Source organism: Eptatretus burgeri, chromosome 2 (genome assembly GCF_056783735.1).
Source record: "Eptatretus burgeri isolate ZD-2024b chromosome 2, Ebu_testis_v1, whole genome shotgun sequence".
Classification (NCBI taxonomy): Eukaryota; Metazoa; Chordata; class Myxini; order Myxiniformes; family Myxinidae; genus Eptatretus; species Eptatretus burgeri.
The window spans coordinates 61,661,851-61,678,404 of NC_140962.1; the positions used below are offsets into that span (position 1 = coordinate 61,661,851).

The following is a 16,554-nucleotide window of genomic DNA, read 5'->3' on the forward strand; positions in this document are numbered from 1 at the left end:
GCCCGGCCACGATGGCCGGAAGCGGTTCCACCACTTCTGGCAAGACGACCCCAAGCTGTGGAATCGTCTCGTTCCGACCTCACAACATGATATAAATCGCCCCACACTGAACTCCGCGACATCAATTGCCTTCCACGAACTCCCTGGCCATGCCCGCCGACCGGCCGAGGGTGGCGTCGGTCCCACATGCCCGCCCGGGCACCCCCGGCTAACGCTGGTCAATGTGCCTGTCCGTGATGCGCCACACAGCCCGTGCTGTACAGCTCGCCCCTGCCTGATCGCGGCTTCACCGGCTGGAGAGGCGAGGAGACGTCAACCATCCGCGAGGAACACCCGCGGCCACCAGCGAGGACCGACGGTAGGGTGTTAGGGTAAACCCATGCATGATATATAAACCCATGTTAGGGTAAACCCTGTACGATGATAAAGTATCGCGAGCAGCGCATGGGTCTGCCTTCGAGCACGTTTCGTACAGTGCGCACGGATCCGCCATTAAGCACGTGGCCAGCACGCGTGTTCGCTCGATTCTGTTATCGTGTGCACGGGGCCAACCCCGATCTGTGTCAGAAATTGAGGGGAATGATCGGATAAAATAATTAGATGGAGGTTTGGAATGAAAAAAGAATATAGATATAAATATCAGATGGAGAAATGGAGGGAAAAGAAGATGCCGCCCATATCTTGCACACTTGTGACTTGTACAACTTGGCGTGGTTGTTGTTTTTCCATTATCGGCCTCTGACGATGTAGTTATTGGCACCAAAGTTGCCAGCCACGCTCTCGCCGATATTGGGTCATTTGCTTCTGTGTTATGAAAAACAACATCCGTGTGCAGCCTCTTTCAGAGATATTTGTTCGTACGCCTTTTCAATGCAACCAGCGATCTCATCCGAGATCATCGGAAGCTCAAGCCGATCATCTCGAGCTGCCGAGCATACTCTATGACTTGCCTCAAAAGTTAGCTTGAGGGATCGCTTGAGGATGGGAGCTCTGCGCTGTGCCATGCTATGCCGACCGGGTGTCCGAGCGCAGTGCCTGCGGGCATACGCGAGGACCCAAATTCGGATTTACCTCAGGAATAAGCAGAAAAGAAGAGTAGAAATGAAGTTAGAGTGGTGTAAGCAAACCTAGCTATGAGATCCCCGCAACGCATGTCCCATTTGACCCACTAGACAAGAGGGAAGGGACTCTCTAAACGTACATTAAAGGAATCGCTGTCTCGGGACCGCTATATGTTGGATGCCATTGCCTTGGAGGCATGCGGTTCCCAGAACCACAACAATAATTAATAGATGTCTGTGCAGTCTGGTCTAAATATAGATAACCGTCTTATCGCTTATCAACATTGAGAGAAGAAAATACGGGAGGATGGAAAGGACCCGTGGTGCAACGGAAGGGGGGGGTGGGGATCTTGGAGGTGTGTGTGGATGGGCTGGGAGATGTGGGGGTGAATGGATAGGGTGTGGGTGGGGGCGAATGGATAGGGTGTGGGTGGGGGTGAATGGATAGGGTGTGGGTGGGGGTGGGGTGAATGGATAGGGTGTGGGTGGGGGTGGATTGTGTGTAGGAGTGGTGTGTGTCTGGGAGCACGGGGTGACGGTCTGGGGAGGAGGCTGAGGATCTGGGAGGGGGTGAATGTGATGGTTCTTGAAGGTAAGGGAAGGTCTGGGAGGAGGTGAAGGTGAGTCTGAGAAGTGAATGTCCCCACTCCCCTAGTAGGAAAATTTGATAATCCAATCTGAACCAAGGATCGGTACTTTCATCATGTAAATTATCCAAGGTACCAATATGAACCAAGGATCGGTACTTCCACTGTGTAAAATGAATCAAGGATCTGTACTTTCATCGTGTAAATGATCCAAGTACCAATATGAACCAAGGATCGGTACTTTCATTGTGTAAATGATCCAAGGTACCAATATGAACCAAGGATCAGTACTTTCATTGTGTAAATGATCCAAGGTACCAATATGAACCAAGGATTGGTACTTTCATCATGTAAATGATCCAAGGTACCAATATGAACCAAGGACCGGTACCTTTCATCGTGTAAATGATCCAAGGTACCAATATGAACCAAGGATCGGTACTTTCATCGTGTAAATGATCCAAGGTACCAATATGAACCAAGGACCGGTACTTTCATCGTGGAATGATCCAAGGTACCAATATGAACCGAGGATCAGTACTTTCATCGTGTAAATGATCCAAGGTACTAATATGAACCAAGAACCGGTACTTTTATCGTGTAAATGATCCAGGGACTGGTACTTTCATCGTGTAAATGATCCAAGGTACCAATATGAACCAAGGACCGGTACTTTCATCATGTAAATGATCCAAGGTACCAATATGAACCAAGGACCGGTACTTTTATCGTGTAAATGATCCAAGGTACCAATATGAACCAAGGACCGGTACTTTCATCATGTAAATGATCCAAGGTACCAATTTGAACCAAGGATCGGTACTTTTATCGTGTAAATGATCCAAGGTACCAATATGAACCAAGGACCGGTACTTTCATCATGTAAATGATCCAAGGTACTAATATGAACCAAGGACCGGTACTTTCATCGTGTAAATGATCCAAGGTACCAATATGAACAAAGGACCGGTACTTTCATCGTGTAAATGATCCAAGGCACCAATATGAACTGAGGATGTGCTGTGATATATTTGTTGTGAAGAAATATGTTTTTTGGGTATTTTTGAGCTCTTTTAATCAGGGCAAGAATAAAAGGCTTCCTATTTAGTTCATTTTCTATCATGGTATTTTAACATGGGCTTCCAGCTAATATATATAAAAAATGCCCAATCACGTTTCTCACCCATAATTGGAGGGAACAACCAATCGGCTCTCACCTCATCAATTATCCCCAGTTGCGGTTCGGACTTTGTCATTAATAACCACTCTGCCCTTCCAGGCAAAAAAAGCTGCATGGAGCAACCAAGAAAAGCTACACTAGGTAAGCCCTTTTTTTCCTCCTAATGATGATACATCCCCATAATTCCTGGTCAGGTGAGCCCAATGGGCCTGCTTATTGGTGCTGTGGGGTGTTTGCGCCAAACTACTTGCACACCACAGAAGAATATCATTCTCCATTAAAAAAAAACAAAAACTTGCTGCGCAACCGAGAGTAATGTCAGTTGATTGGTGCCATCAGTCAAATGTATAAGTCAGGGAGAGTTTGAAGTGACAATTGGCGAGTCGTCACCTCAGTGGCAGCAGAAGAAGCAGTGTGCCTTGGGACAATTTTCCCCGCATGTCCTCGAGTGCGAGGAGAATGTCTGTAAGCACCATCTTTAGTCCGGTGGTTGGGCCAGGGAACCTTGCAATGTTTGGTAACATTCATGTTTTCAATTTTTTTGATAGATCTGAGGGTCGAGATGAAATTTAGGCTGAGTGGCCACTTGTCACTGTCTTGGCTTTTTCAGAATCCAAGATGGCCACCATATACAATCAAACTATAACTTCGGCTGCAACTCCTGTTCCAAGTACAGTAACATGATGAAATTGGTGTCTTACTATATGTTTTAGTTACCAAGGAAGTGGATTATGATGTTATTGGATAATTTGGTAGCCATCTTGATGGCATAAATCCAATATGGCCACCAAAATTGCCTGTAAAAATGCCAAAATCACACTAAATCTAATTTAATCGGTTGTAAATGCAGTTGAGTTAAGTTTCTGTACATATGTGTGCTTTGTGAAGCATAAACATGTATATTATGATTCTGAAGTCATTCGCAAATTTATAAGCAATATTTATTTTGATAGCAATATCGATTTCAAGCAAAATATAAGAACAAAATGTAATTAGAATCGGACAATATTTATTGTATAATTCTCTCAGACATGACATTCACGTGACTCAAAAATCGACATACATTTAAAGTATATGATACTCCCATTAATAATATTGATAATAATGATAATAATAATAATAATACAATAATTTGGCAGCTTCACATTGCTCAGTGTTTCAACGCTATGTCAATACAAATTATACTAAAAAAAATTAAGCAAAATTAACACCCCACTGGACAAAATATCTTATATCTCGGAACTATTCATCGTCCTCATCCTCGACATCCATTGCTCGGTCATTTGTCTCATCGCTGTCATCAGGGATGTCGGCATGATCTGTTGCACTCTCATTGATGTTGAATGGATTGGAACAGGCAGTACCACCACCGCAGGTGCAGAACATTGTGCACGGAAGTTGGTGCCCCATACATCCACATCTCCCACCTCTACATGCTTGCTCAGATGTGCAGCCACATCTGACCAGCTTCAGAATGTGCTCTGGGGCATAGGGTACCCCGTCCTCCATATTCCGAGGGAAGAGACACTTGTTAGTGTCATCAGCTTCCCATCCGTGTTCCACTGCAGCGAGAGTTGGTGGATCCCCACTCAGGGCACTGTACCAGTGGGCGACTTGATGGTGTGCTCTTCGAACGTTCTGCTCAAACGCTTCTGTAGTTGGGGGCAAACTACACAGCTTAGGTGCTGCTGTTGATTTTCCAGTCTTCTGTGCCCATAGTTTCTGGCGGATCTTGGTCATAGAAGAGGTGGGAGTTGTAATGCCATAGCACGCACCCATGAAAGCTGTTGCTTGTTCGGTGACTTCAACGATATTTGCCAAGGGTTTACCAAGTTGATCCAGAGAGTAGCCTTTTCGAGCGGCCGCGATTGCTTTTGTTTTCCCAATTCCATAAGTCGCAGCAACTGAATCACAACCAGTCAAAGCATGAAGCGCTAAGAGCTCGGGTACGATTGCTGAATGTTTAAGAGCGGTTTCCTTCACGTCAATGCAAGACCGACCAATGATTGGAGACTGCATAGTTATTGAAGACTGGAGCTTCTCGCTCAAGTAGTAGTACACAAGTAACGCGAACACATCCGTGTCATCACACACCACCCGCACCCGTGATTCTGGATGGTATTTTGCCAAATGGATGGCCTGTTGTGTCAGGAGGATGTCAGCTTCTTCATGTGTTGATGCTAGGTCTAGACGAGGCGACTTATGACCCTTCGATACCTGCGTAGGTGTGTCGTTTTCCCCAATAACCACCAACTGGTGGTCCTGTGTCGCATGCTGCAGGAAGTTGTCATCACTCAGGATTGATTCACAAATCAGTGTGTTGAGTTGTTTTTTTATTGGCTGAGTTCTTGAGTACTGCGTCCCGAGCCGGCAGTGGAGTTTTCCGTTCGAGCTGATGGACCCGGGTAGTGCTGGCTCGAGCTGATCTGGTGCTGCTTTTTGTAGAGTAGTCATAATAACGATCAAAACACAGGTGGACATCAGCTTCAAGCAGCCGCGCGTTGACCCAGACCTTGAACACCGAAATGAACGTGTCAACGGTTCCTTGGGATGGCCATTCTAATGTCCACAAAAGAGCGGAAACATCAATCATCATAGATGTTGGCCTTGTGATAAGGCGTTGTGAAACTTCGACTTGGAGGTTCTTTTTCAGTGTGGATTTTCCCGTTGCCACTCGCATCTGGTCATCAGCTTGAAACATTGAGGGCGGATATGCAGTTAGCTCTGTGGAGAGGACTTGTTCCAGATCGAGATCGCGCTCGCTCACGAGAAGGCCAATCACCCGAGCGTATATAGTCTCTTGATCCATGACGGGATTATCATCGATTGTTAGACGTTACTTCTTTGCGGCGAAGGTTGTCACCTGTTTTGCGAGTGAGCTGTAAAAGCCCTCTGGCCATAATGCTTCGAACTGGATCAGCTGATCAGCTCCAATCTCCACTGCCTTGTCAACATTAACATTCCGTTGAGCTAGTTGACCATTTGAGATGTTGAGCAGACATCCTGCATCGTGGGAAGCTGGATCCAATGGGTCAATGCATGACTCTAGAGTAGCCTTCAGTGATTTACGATCATTGCCATCTCGACGAATGCGACTGGTAGATTCCTCCTTGTGGTTAAGCTGTACCTTCTCGTCAGCTCCAGACATCTTCTTAAGGTCACCAGTCAGGGTCATGGTTGCATCCATGCTGTACACCCATGTCGCTATCGTTTGAGGATTTTCTGTGTTGCCAATGATGCCACCCGGCCCATGCCCCTTCCTCATCCAGTTCGTTTCAATAAACATGTCGCTCCACTGTCCGTTGTGGACACCAGCAGTGTGGTGTAGTGACTGCTCTCCTCTGCAGAACTTGTCCAGAATATCTGGTCCCAACCAAGTCATGGAGCATACGTAGTAGAGGCCATACCTTGCATAGTTGTACTTGTGGGCTGCGAACATGTATGGCAGCATTGATTCTGCTGTTTTGATGTGGAGTGGCCAGCCAGTCGCCTTAATGCATCGCCCGACAAAACATCATCATTAGAAATGTGGGTTTGATGACGTTGTACACCCACAGCTTTGTGGTACGACTTTGAGTGGCGATCTCATCAAGTAGTTTTTCCAAATCATCCATGCTGGTCAGGTGTAGATTCTCCCTCACAAATACTGGTCGAAGCAGCTCCTCTGTGAGCAATCCCAGTGCCCGAACATTCTGTGGATATTTCTTTCCTTGCAACATCTTATCGACGGAGCCGAAGGACGTTATCAGAATCTCTTTCAGGCCGCTGTCTGCCATGAGAGTGCCAATGCAACCCACAAAATCCATGAGGAAATGCATCCCACCAAGAATCACCACCATGTTGGTGAGCAGATCTGGTTGATGAAATGTGATGTCAACGGCGATCTTATATATGGCCTGATCGCAGGTGAGAACGAGAATATCCTGGTTGGATGTTCGGGTGACTTCGAATCCTCGGGTGATGGAAGTTAGGACAGTAGTTGGGTCCCCTGGCTTCATGTTTATGAGTGGAAGATATACCACAGCTGTCTTGGGTGCTGGGGTCATTCCTGACTCACGGCAGTGACGTGTATTCTACCCGTTGTACTCAGGAGTGTTTGCTTCAAAGAGCACGTCTTTGATGAAGTTAAAGTCTAAATCTTTGGCTCTGCCAATTGAGATTGTTGTGGCTTGTACAAAGTCGTCTGACATGGCAAATCAGTTTGTAGCAGTAAATGGCATAGGAGGTTTCTTCGGTCCCGTATACTCAACGACTCGTGTCTCCCATGGGATAGGGTGCTTCATTTATTCTTTCGTTAGGCGAGGGATCGATGTATCCAAACCTTCAAGGTGGTCAAGTTCGGTCTTCCACTGAGCTGCCAGCATTGCCATGTAATGACATTCGAGGCGGCAGTTTTGGGAACTGATCACAGCATCAAAGTTATCAATGATGATTTGCACAAGTCCGCCCAGTCTGGCTAACTGCTGTGCTTTAGATGATTGAACACCCGCTGACCTTCTGAATCGTCGAACCTCATCGTCGGAACAAGAAACATTATACTTGTACAGTTCTGTGATGATCATCTTATGGTCACCAAGAAGTACACCTATGGCTATCTGTAATGGTGTCGGTTGAGACGTTTCCACTGAGCTCACGATATTACCCACCATGATGGATTGTAGTGAATTGTGGAAAGTAGGCTTGATAGCTGATAGTAGTTTCACCAACGTCTCACTAATACACTCTGAGGCTGATTCTCGATCACTGTGCTTAGTGTAGGATTTGAAGTCATCCTTAGCTGCATTGGTCTCCTTCATGATCTGCTTGCCAACTTTCCGGATACATTCATCCATGTCGCCATTCTGATCATCATCCACAAGCCTGAGATTTGTGGCAACATGCTTCCTGAACACGAGTAACGTTGCCACTCCAGGGGAATGTAATGCCAACATATCTTCAGCGAAATGTTGGATGACGTTCTTAACAAGGACACGTCTGGACATGACAGATCCACCCTTGTCTGCGTATACTGCTTCAACATCGAGCGAATTCAAAACTTTTGAGCGATCATAACCGACTACTTTGACAGTTTCAGCGAAAGCTTGGTCATCAGCAGTACCTTTGCTCTTGATCGTGGTAGTTCTTTGAGCATCACGATGGAAACTCATATTGCAACGGCGGTGATACATTGCATCTGCAGCGTGCAAATCTGATGGTGCTCTGATGATACGGTCACGGACTATTCTACCCAGTTCATCTCCACGTTCATCACAAAGGTCAAGTAGGTACTGCTTTTACGTCTCCCCATCAGCCATCTTGTCTGTGGTTACTCTCGACGCAGGGACTCTGTACTGTTGTGGCACCTTGGGATCATACTCATTCGGTAATATGCAAGGAGTTATGTCATGGCAGAACAAACAGTGCTTCTGAAAGTCAAAAACATCACCACCGGTACTCAAACGCAATCGCTTGGAACCAGCGTTGGAGTCATCATCTGTCTCTTCCTCTGGCATACGCTTGGCCAATTTATTGAGAGTGGAAGGAGATACATATTTGGATACACAATTTTTGTGACATCTAACAGTAGATGATCCATCAGATAGTTATTTTCGTAGTCTGATATCATCTTGCCGAAGATTACTAGCTTCCAATATTGTGCCGATTCGTGAAGACTGCATCAACTTCCCAACCCCACAGTTGTAAACTGTCTTGAAGAAGCATTCCTCGGCATCCTTGCTGTCTCCTGCTTCAGCCATATCATTACTCACATCAGAACCCACAACAAAAACAAAGATCGTTAAAAGTTATCGATATATTGGTGTATTTCACATTGGAAGCACCATGATATTTACGTCTTGAGTAGGTGGCACCAGGTGGCTTCTAAACGGCATCATTACTTCACAATCAGATTATATAACATGTCAAGTACATGTGTAACCAGCAGGATCATTGTTCAACTGAATTCACAATCGATTATGTTAGTTTTTAGTGTGATTTTTTTTGTGATTTTGGCATTTTTCAGGTATTTTTGGCAGCCATATTGGATTTGTGCTACCAAGATGGCCAGCAAATGACCCAATAACATCATAATCCACTTCCTTGGTCTCCAAAACATAGATTTAGACACCAATATCATCCTTTTGCTGTACTTAGAACAGGATTTACAACCCAATTTATATTTTGATTGTATTTGGTGGCCATCTTGGATTCTGCAAAAGCCAAGGCAGTGACAAGTGGCCACTCACCCTAAAATTGATCTCGACACCAATATCTATCAAAATAAGCCAAAAAACGATTGTTACCAAACATTGCAAGGTTCACTAGAAATATGCTGCTCTGCCACCGGACTACTTCTGTCTTTCCACTGTCAAGCAGGAGTCACCTTCCAACTGTATTATCTAACTTAAGCATCATTTGCCACAAGTGATGGACACTTGTGAGTCAGAGAACTAAATGACCAGAGGTGCAAGTTATTTGCAAGAAAGAGACGCTGCAAGTCCAACAAAACTATGAGGTACGTCACACAATCTGAGAAACCATGTTGTATCCAACACAGAGGGAGAGACATCTGTCAAAGGTTCAGCTTTAGCAATGGAGTACACTTGCACACAACAGCATACAATGGCACTTGACGTGTTCAACAAACAGATATAAACACACATACGCAAATGATTGCAGCATAAACAAGGTGAGGTGCTGCCTTTTTTTGCTGCCATGCTGCCTCGCATGAGCAGAAGTCTTAAAGACCGAGAAGGCTCATGAAGGAAGGAACAAAAGTGTGTGAGGGTAAAGGAAGGAAGGTTTCACGAGCAGTGTTGGTGTCAGTCTTCTGTGGAAAAAGAACACTCCTTCCATGAGTGTCATCCTGCCCTCTCAATCCTGTCAGCCTTGAAGGACGAGGAGGGTGAACGGTGGTACCTCATCGATGGTGGCCTGAGGAGGAAGAATCTGAGGCAGAGGAGGACGAGTCACACATCTGGCTCGCATATCTGGGATGCCAGAGAGGACTCGCCTACTGTGTCTGGACAACTCAGGGATGCAGCTGTGTCCCCATCGCGTCACATCGTCACTGCTCATCTTCCCTGTCCATTTTACTCCACATTTTCTTGTATATTTGGGCTGTGTGAGTTGAGGTAGAGAAGGAAAGACTGCTTTCCTTTTCTCCATATTGTTGCGGATTCGCGCCCGCCGGCGTGCGAACGGCCACGTAACTCGAATCGCAGCACGTGGCCCACCGGACGGACAATCCCGTCGTGACCCTCTCGGACTAACGCCGGGAACTAGTCACGGGTGGACCTTTCAGCCTCAACACGATCGTGCTAATCGGCCCCCCGCGTGGGATAGGGTTGCTCGCCAAATTCGACCTACCTAAGTACCCACACGGAGGGTAGACCGGGCGATCGCACCTCGCCGCAGGTCGACTTCGGACACGGGCCACTTTAAGCGACCCGTTCCGTACTATCGGGATAACCGAGCGGTGTTATCGTCGGCCTGGACGGTTCGATTAATTATCGGGCGTTTTAGCCCACGACCAACCCTTTACGTGAAGTAAGATGGAGATTCAATAGAGGAAAAGACGAAGCGAAGCGGGAAAACAGTTCAACATAAAGCACATTTATTTCACGATGAACGGAAAGCACACATATACAATTACACCAAAAGCAAATGTAAAAGAAGAAGAAACACAATATTACACAAAAAGCAAATATAAAAGAGAAACACAATGCAGATCTATTACCGACTACGCGAGCACACGGCAACACTTATGCAGTTTTACTTCACAGATGGCGCCGACAACACATATACCCAAAGCAAAAGAAAAGGACCACCCTCAAGGATGAGGCGGGCCTGGGGCCGAGACCGCGTCGGGCCTACCCGTCTGGTGATGAGCCGCGAAATGGCGCTGGCGCCCCGACTCCGCGGACCTCGCTGGGACTGCCTGGTATGGGGTGGGGACGGGGCCCCCTTCTCGCACTATCTCAGCGCGGGGGGAAACAGGAGGGGGTTGTTGATGCTCGGGGGGAAGGAGGATATCTCCCTGTCTCGGGTCCCGCGACGAGCGTCTCCACCACGACCTCGGTCGCGCCGCCGGCCTCTCCCTCCGCAGCTCCCCGACTCCGACACGAGCACCCCCTCGACCACCTTCGCCGCCGCCACTTCTCCACAGCTCCGTCCTCTTCACTCTGACTACTACCACTTCTTCCCAGCTCCACCGCCAACTCTCGACTGCGAACTGCCTTGACTGACGAACGCAGCCGTTTATATCCCCCGTGGCCTCGCTCCTTCACCTTTGACCCTTTACCTCCAACCCTTCACCTCTCACTGGCTCTCCATTGGACCGAGGAAAAGTGGGCGTGAATGCTTTTTGATCCATGAATTTGCATATAGCGACCACACTCCAACATACCTGGAGGCGGGGCCAAATCGCCCCACGCTCGCCGATAGGACGGAACAGAAGTGGGCATGAGTCGTTTTTGATCCGTTTTCTTCGGAAAGGCCGTGCCTCTGCACCCGCTGCTCGGTGCACGCCCTGCACGAGTCCAGTATCGGTGCCCACAAGTGGCGCGGGAATAGTGGTGATGCGATGGTTGCGAGGGCGAGTTGTGACGGTAAAGGTCGTGGCTGTTGTTGTGAAGCGGCGTTGCGGTTGGTGGTTGTTGTGTGATGGCTGTTGAGACGTTGTTGGTGGTGGTAGTAATGGCGGCTGGTCCAAAATAAAGATAGTAAAAGAAAAACGGCTATCTAAAAGGGTCGCAGCCCGCATGAACGACATTTATTCCCTCTAAACAACGGGTTTGGGCCTAACTACACATATACTTACAGAGATATCTCACCTAAGGGACCTGAATGGTGGTTTGCGAATTTCGTCAACCACAACAATATGTTTTATTTATTTCTTTTCAACTCCTTGTTTTCTTCTTTGCACCCTGAGTGAATGATGGCCAAGTCTTTTGTGTAAGATGAAATAAGAATACGTGTTACAGTTAAATCTGCTCTTATGTGCCTTTTTGCTTACTTGCTGAGAAATACTTGTTTTTAAATTATTGCTTTCTTGTGTGTTTGTAATAAATAATTGTTTGTTATTATTTCCAATCTGTCTTGGTTGTCTCTTCCTTTATTGGTCTGATGCAGTGCACAAGGTTAGATGAGAATTTCTACCCCAATAATTGCTTTGTGAGCCAGTGCACACTTGCTGTAATGCTCGGCAGTAATCCGAGTGTGCGCTTGAGGTCACGTGACCCTAATTCGCCGGCCATCCACAGGTAAGGTATCACGCAAAGTATTGCAACCCCTCCCGGATTGGCCATGCCAATTGGCATTCCTGGTTGCTTCGCAACCTGCTGGTGCGTTCGGGAAGAACCCAAGTGTTTCTGCTCGTGGTAAGCCTCAAACTCCGGATCCGCGACAAATTTGGTGTCAGTCAATGGATTCGGTCCTTAGGGGCGACTAGCGCACCCCCAGAATTCTAAAGAGCTGGTTGACCAAAATTTTAGTTAAAAAGTAATTGTGCAGCTATGTCGGACCAAGGCGAGCAGATCAGCCAGGTGGGTTTTGATGAGGATGATGATTTGGGGGAGGAACCTATGGTCCAGGGAATTGTATATGACAATGACATTGATGGAGAGGGTGCAGTTTGAGGTGCCATGGAAATACCAACAGAGCTCGAAGACTCCACCACCATTCCCCAGAAAATATTGCGCAGGATAACAGATCGGCATCACCATCGCAGTATGGCAATGATCTGATGAATCTGTTCCTGACAGAGATGATGGCAAAGATGGAGTTAGGGCAGGAGGTGATGGGCAACAAAATCGATGCGGGACAGGTGGAGTCGAAGGCAATGGGCGATGGCTTAAGCCATGACGTGAAGGCAATGGGCAATGATGTGGTAGTGAAATTCCAAGCTGTACGGGACGAGGATAATGGAGTAGATGAGTGTGTGTACGGTGTCGAGGAAGAGATGAAGGTGGGGCAGGTCAAAATGACAGATAAAATAAAAACAATGTCACCCGCAGGGTGACCCGTATCTTGCCAAAAGGTGACCATGTGTGACTTCTTTAAGGTCACACTGAGGTGAACAGAGCTGCTATCCACCAGAAGCGACTCCTTGAGGAATACCTGCCTACGAGAGATTCCGATGAGAATCGTTCTACAGAGTAACCATGAAAAATATACGTTTGCCTCATAACATCACCAAATGACGTCATAATGTCTCAAGCTTGACATATCTAGAAAGCACTCATCGAGGTGTTCAATTTGAGGTACTACACGATCTGGTTCCTAAAACTTGAAAATTTGACCTTGGGGTCAAATATGTTTGACCTCAGGCGCTAACCATGAAGGTCAAAGCCAATCGCCACCAAAAATTAATCAGCTGAGCGCCAGACCATGAACTATATTCCCATGAAGTTTGAAGACGATCCGATCAAAATTACTCAAAAAATAAGGGTTTTGTCGACTCCCTGATTTGCGACAAAGTGACCTTGACCTTTGACCTTGACCTTCAAAATTTTGTGCACTGAAAGGGACCTCTATAGGCCTCTGATATGCGAAGTTACAAAAATTTCCAATGATAACTGTGCTCTGCAGAATTTTTTATATGTGATTACAGACAAACAAACAAACAAACAAACAAACAAAAAAACAAACAAAAAAACAAACAAAAAAAAAACATACAAGCTGACTAACATATCTTGCAAAAACTTCGTTTTGGCAAGATAATAAATAAAATGCAGACAGAGATAAAAGGACTTAAGGAAGGGCAGGAACAACTAAGAATATAAATAGGAGGTAATACAGAGGTGATAGAAATCATTGAAAAAGCCCAAAAAGAAACCAAGGGGGAACTGATAGCAATCAAGAAGGAATGTAAGATGAGACATGATATGGTGACCCAGAAAATAGAGGAGATGGGACAAATGATAGAAACCAAAGAATGACAGATAAAGGAACATCTGCAACCATATCAAAGACATTATGGATCGATTTTGGCACAAAGACAACATATAATGGTGTACATATGCACATCATTTTGTTTCGCGATGCGATAAAAAGATGGCCGACTGGCGGCAATTTTAGTTGTAAAAAAAAACAAAAAAAAACCCTGTGTCAAACACGTCCTCAACCATTTCTCGGACATGCATTCACCGATGTTATTCAAACTTGGCAAACAAAACAGGGTTTCGTCGGCGAAGTCAAAGAAGGAGATGGATGGACGGTGCGTGATGACAATACCTTATCTGGAATGTAAATTCCAGATAAGCTAGCAATCCAAACCCAGCTATGACACCACACACCACATGCATGCTAACAAAGGGGAAGCCGGCGAGGAGTTTCCACTTGCATAATGGCTGTTGGTGTAACAGGACCATGATCGGTAGGGCGGAGGCGTTGTTGCATTTCAGATCAGGACACACAGCATGAAGGGAGATTATTTCCTCCTCATTCTTCTTGGTCCCCATGAGAGATGGGGAGATGGAGAGATGGAGAGAAGGAGAGAATAAGAGAAAATATAATAAAATGACCGTTTTTCCAGCCATTTTTCCCTGCTGTGCAGGGGTTAGGCTTTTTCTTGAGGCAATGTTTTATGGCCGGATGCCCTTCCTGACGCCAACCCTGGTCGCCTCTTACGACACACAGGGATATGGTATACCTATTCTAACCGGGGCATACACCGGGACCAGTACACTGGTACTCACTTCGCCGACCTCAGATGGATGACATGCTGAGTCAACCCCCTGGTGTTAATTAAGCAGCCAACGGGGCTTGAACTCAGGACCCTGGGATCCCAAGCCGCCACCCTAACAACTAAGCCAACACCAGGCTTTAGGAGAGAATGAGAGAGATGGAGAGAATGAGAGAGATTTGTTTTATTACTATTTATAGGTATGTGTTTGAGTAAAATGAACATTTTTGTTTTATTCTATAAACTACTGACAACATTTCTCCCAAATTCCAAATAAAAATATTGTTATTTAGAGCATTTATTTGCAGAAAATGTCAACTGGTCAAAATAACAACAAAGATTCAGTGTTTTCAGACCTCAAATAATACAAACAAAACAAGTTCATATTCATTTTTAAACAACACAATACTAATGTTTTAACTTAGGAAGAGTTCAGAAGTCAATATTTTGTGGAATAACCCTGATTTTCAATCACAGCTTTCAAGCGTCTTTGTATGCTCTCCACAAGTCTTTCACATTGCTGTTGGGTGACTTTATGCCACTCCTGGCGCAAAAATTCAAGCAGCTCAGCTTTGTTTGATGGCTTGTGACCATCCATCTTCCTCTTGATCACATTCCAGAGGTTTTCAATGGGGTTCAGGTCTGGAGATTGGGTTGGCCATGACAGGGTCTTGATCTGATGGTCCTCCATCCACACCTTGATTGACCTGGTGTGTGGCATGGAGCATTGTCCTGCTGGAAAAAAACAATCCTCAGAGTTGGGGAACATTGTCAGAGCAGAACGAAGCAAGTGTTCTTCCAGGACAACCTTGTACGTGGCTTGATTCATGAGTCCTTCACAAAGACAAATCTGCCCGATTCCAGCCTTGCTGAAGCACCCCCAGATCATCACCGATCCTCCACCAAATTTCACAGTGGATGCGAGACACTGTGGCTTGTCGGCCTCTCCAGGTCTCCGTCTCACCATTAGACAACCAGGTGTTGAGCAAAGCTGAAAATTGGACTCATCAGAGAAGATGACCTTACTCCAGTCCTCTACGGTCCAATCCTTATGGTCTTTTGCAAAACTCAGCCTGGCTCTTCTTTGCTTCTCATTGATGAAGGGCTTTTTTCTAGCTTTGCACGACTTTAGCCCTGCCCCTCGGAGCCTGTTTCGAACCGTCCTCGCCGTGCACTTCACCCCAGCTGCCGTTTGCCATCCTTTTTGTAGGTCACTTGATGTCATCCTACGGTTATTGAGTGACATTCGAATGAGTTGGCGGTCATCCCGGTCAGTGGAAAGTCGATTTCGCCCTATGCCAATCTGTAGCTATGTTGTCCCCAATGTCTGCTGCTTGACCTTGTTCTTATGAACCGCCGTCTTTGAGATTTTAAGGATGGAAGCAACGTGACGCTCACTGTTTCCCTCTGCCAGTAAAGCCAGAATTGAACCCTTCTTTTCCTCACTCAAAACTTTTCTTTTCAACTATTTTGGCATGGTGAATAGTTATTTTTTTGATTCCAATTACTTTTGAGGTACGACTAGCACTGTTTTTGCCATCCAGCTGGTCCTAGTGAAAGAGGATAGTAATGACCACAGCAGTGGTTTTTATACTTTTCCTTGTTCAATAAGATTCGGTTAAGGTGATCACCTAATCAGTACCTCACTAGGTAGAATGAGGTGCGCCTGTGTTAGAATTCAACAGACACTGGAGTGGAATGGCTGCCATACATGTGGAGATGCTGATTTAAATTTTTTTTGGAGTGGTCTCTTATTTTTGTCCAGAGTTGTATATATACATATACATACATATACTACCTGGGTATGCTTACACATTGTAAGCAATAGCAAACCATGCTTCCCCATCATCTGGAGTTGCTCACTTGCATTTTATTTTTTCATCCGTTCATTTACAAAAAAAATTCCCATGTATTTATTTTCATTTATGGACACTTTCCGACGGATATTTGATTTTTTTTCCCCCTGTGTATCAGTTTTGATGTCCTTCGGCATGCGAAATTTCAGCTTTTCACCTCATCCGGAACATTAATATCAGTCTGTGCTTGAGTCAGTTAATGAGT

The 16,554-nt window shown here is 45.9% G+C and overlaps 1 long non-coding RNA gene across 1 annotated transcript in view; it reads right to left on the reverse strand.

Annotated features, from left to right (window-relative positions):
- Nucleotides 1-16,554, reverse strand: part of LOC147032155 (uncharacterized) — a 101,037-nt gene that overhangs the window by 83,827 nt on the left and 656 nt on the right. The gene's annotated exons all lie outside the window — the stretch shown is intronic.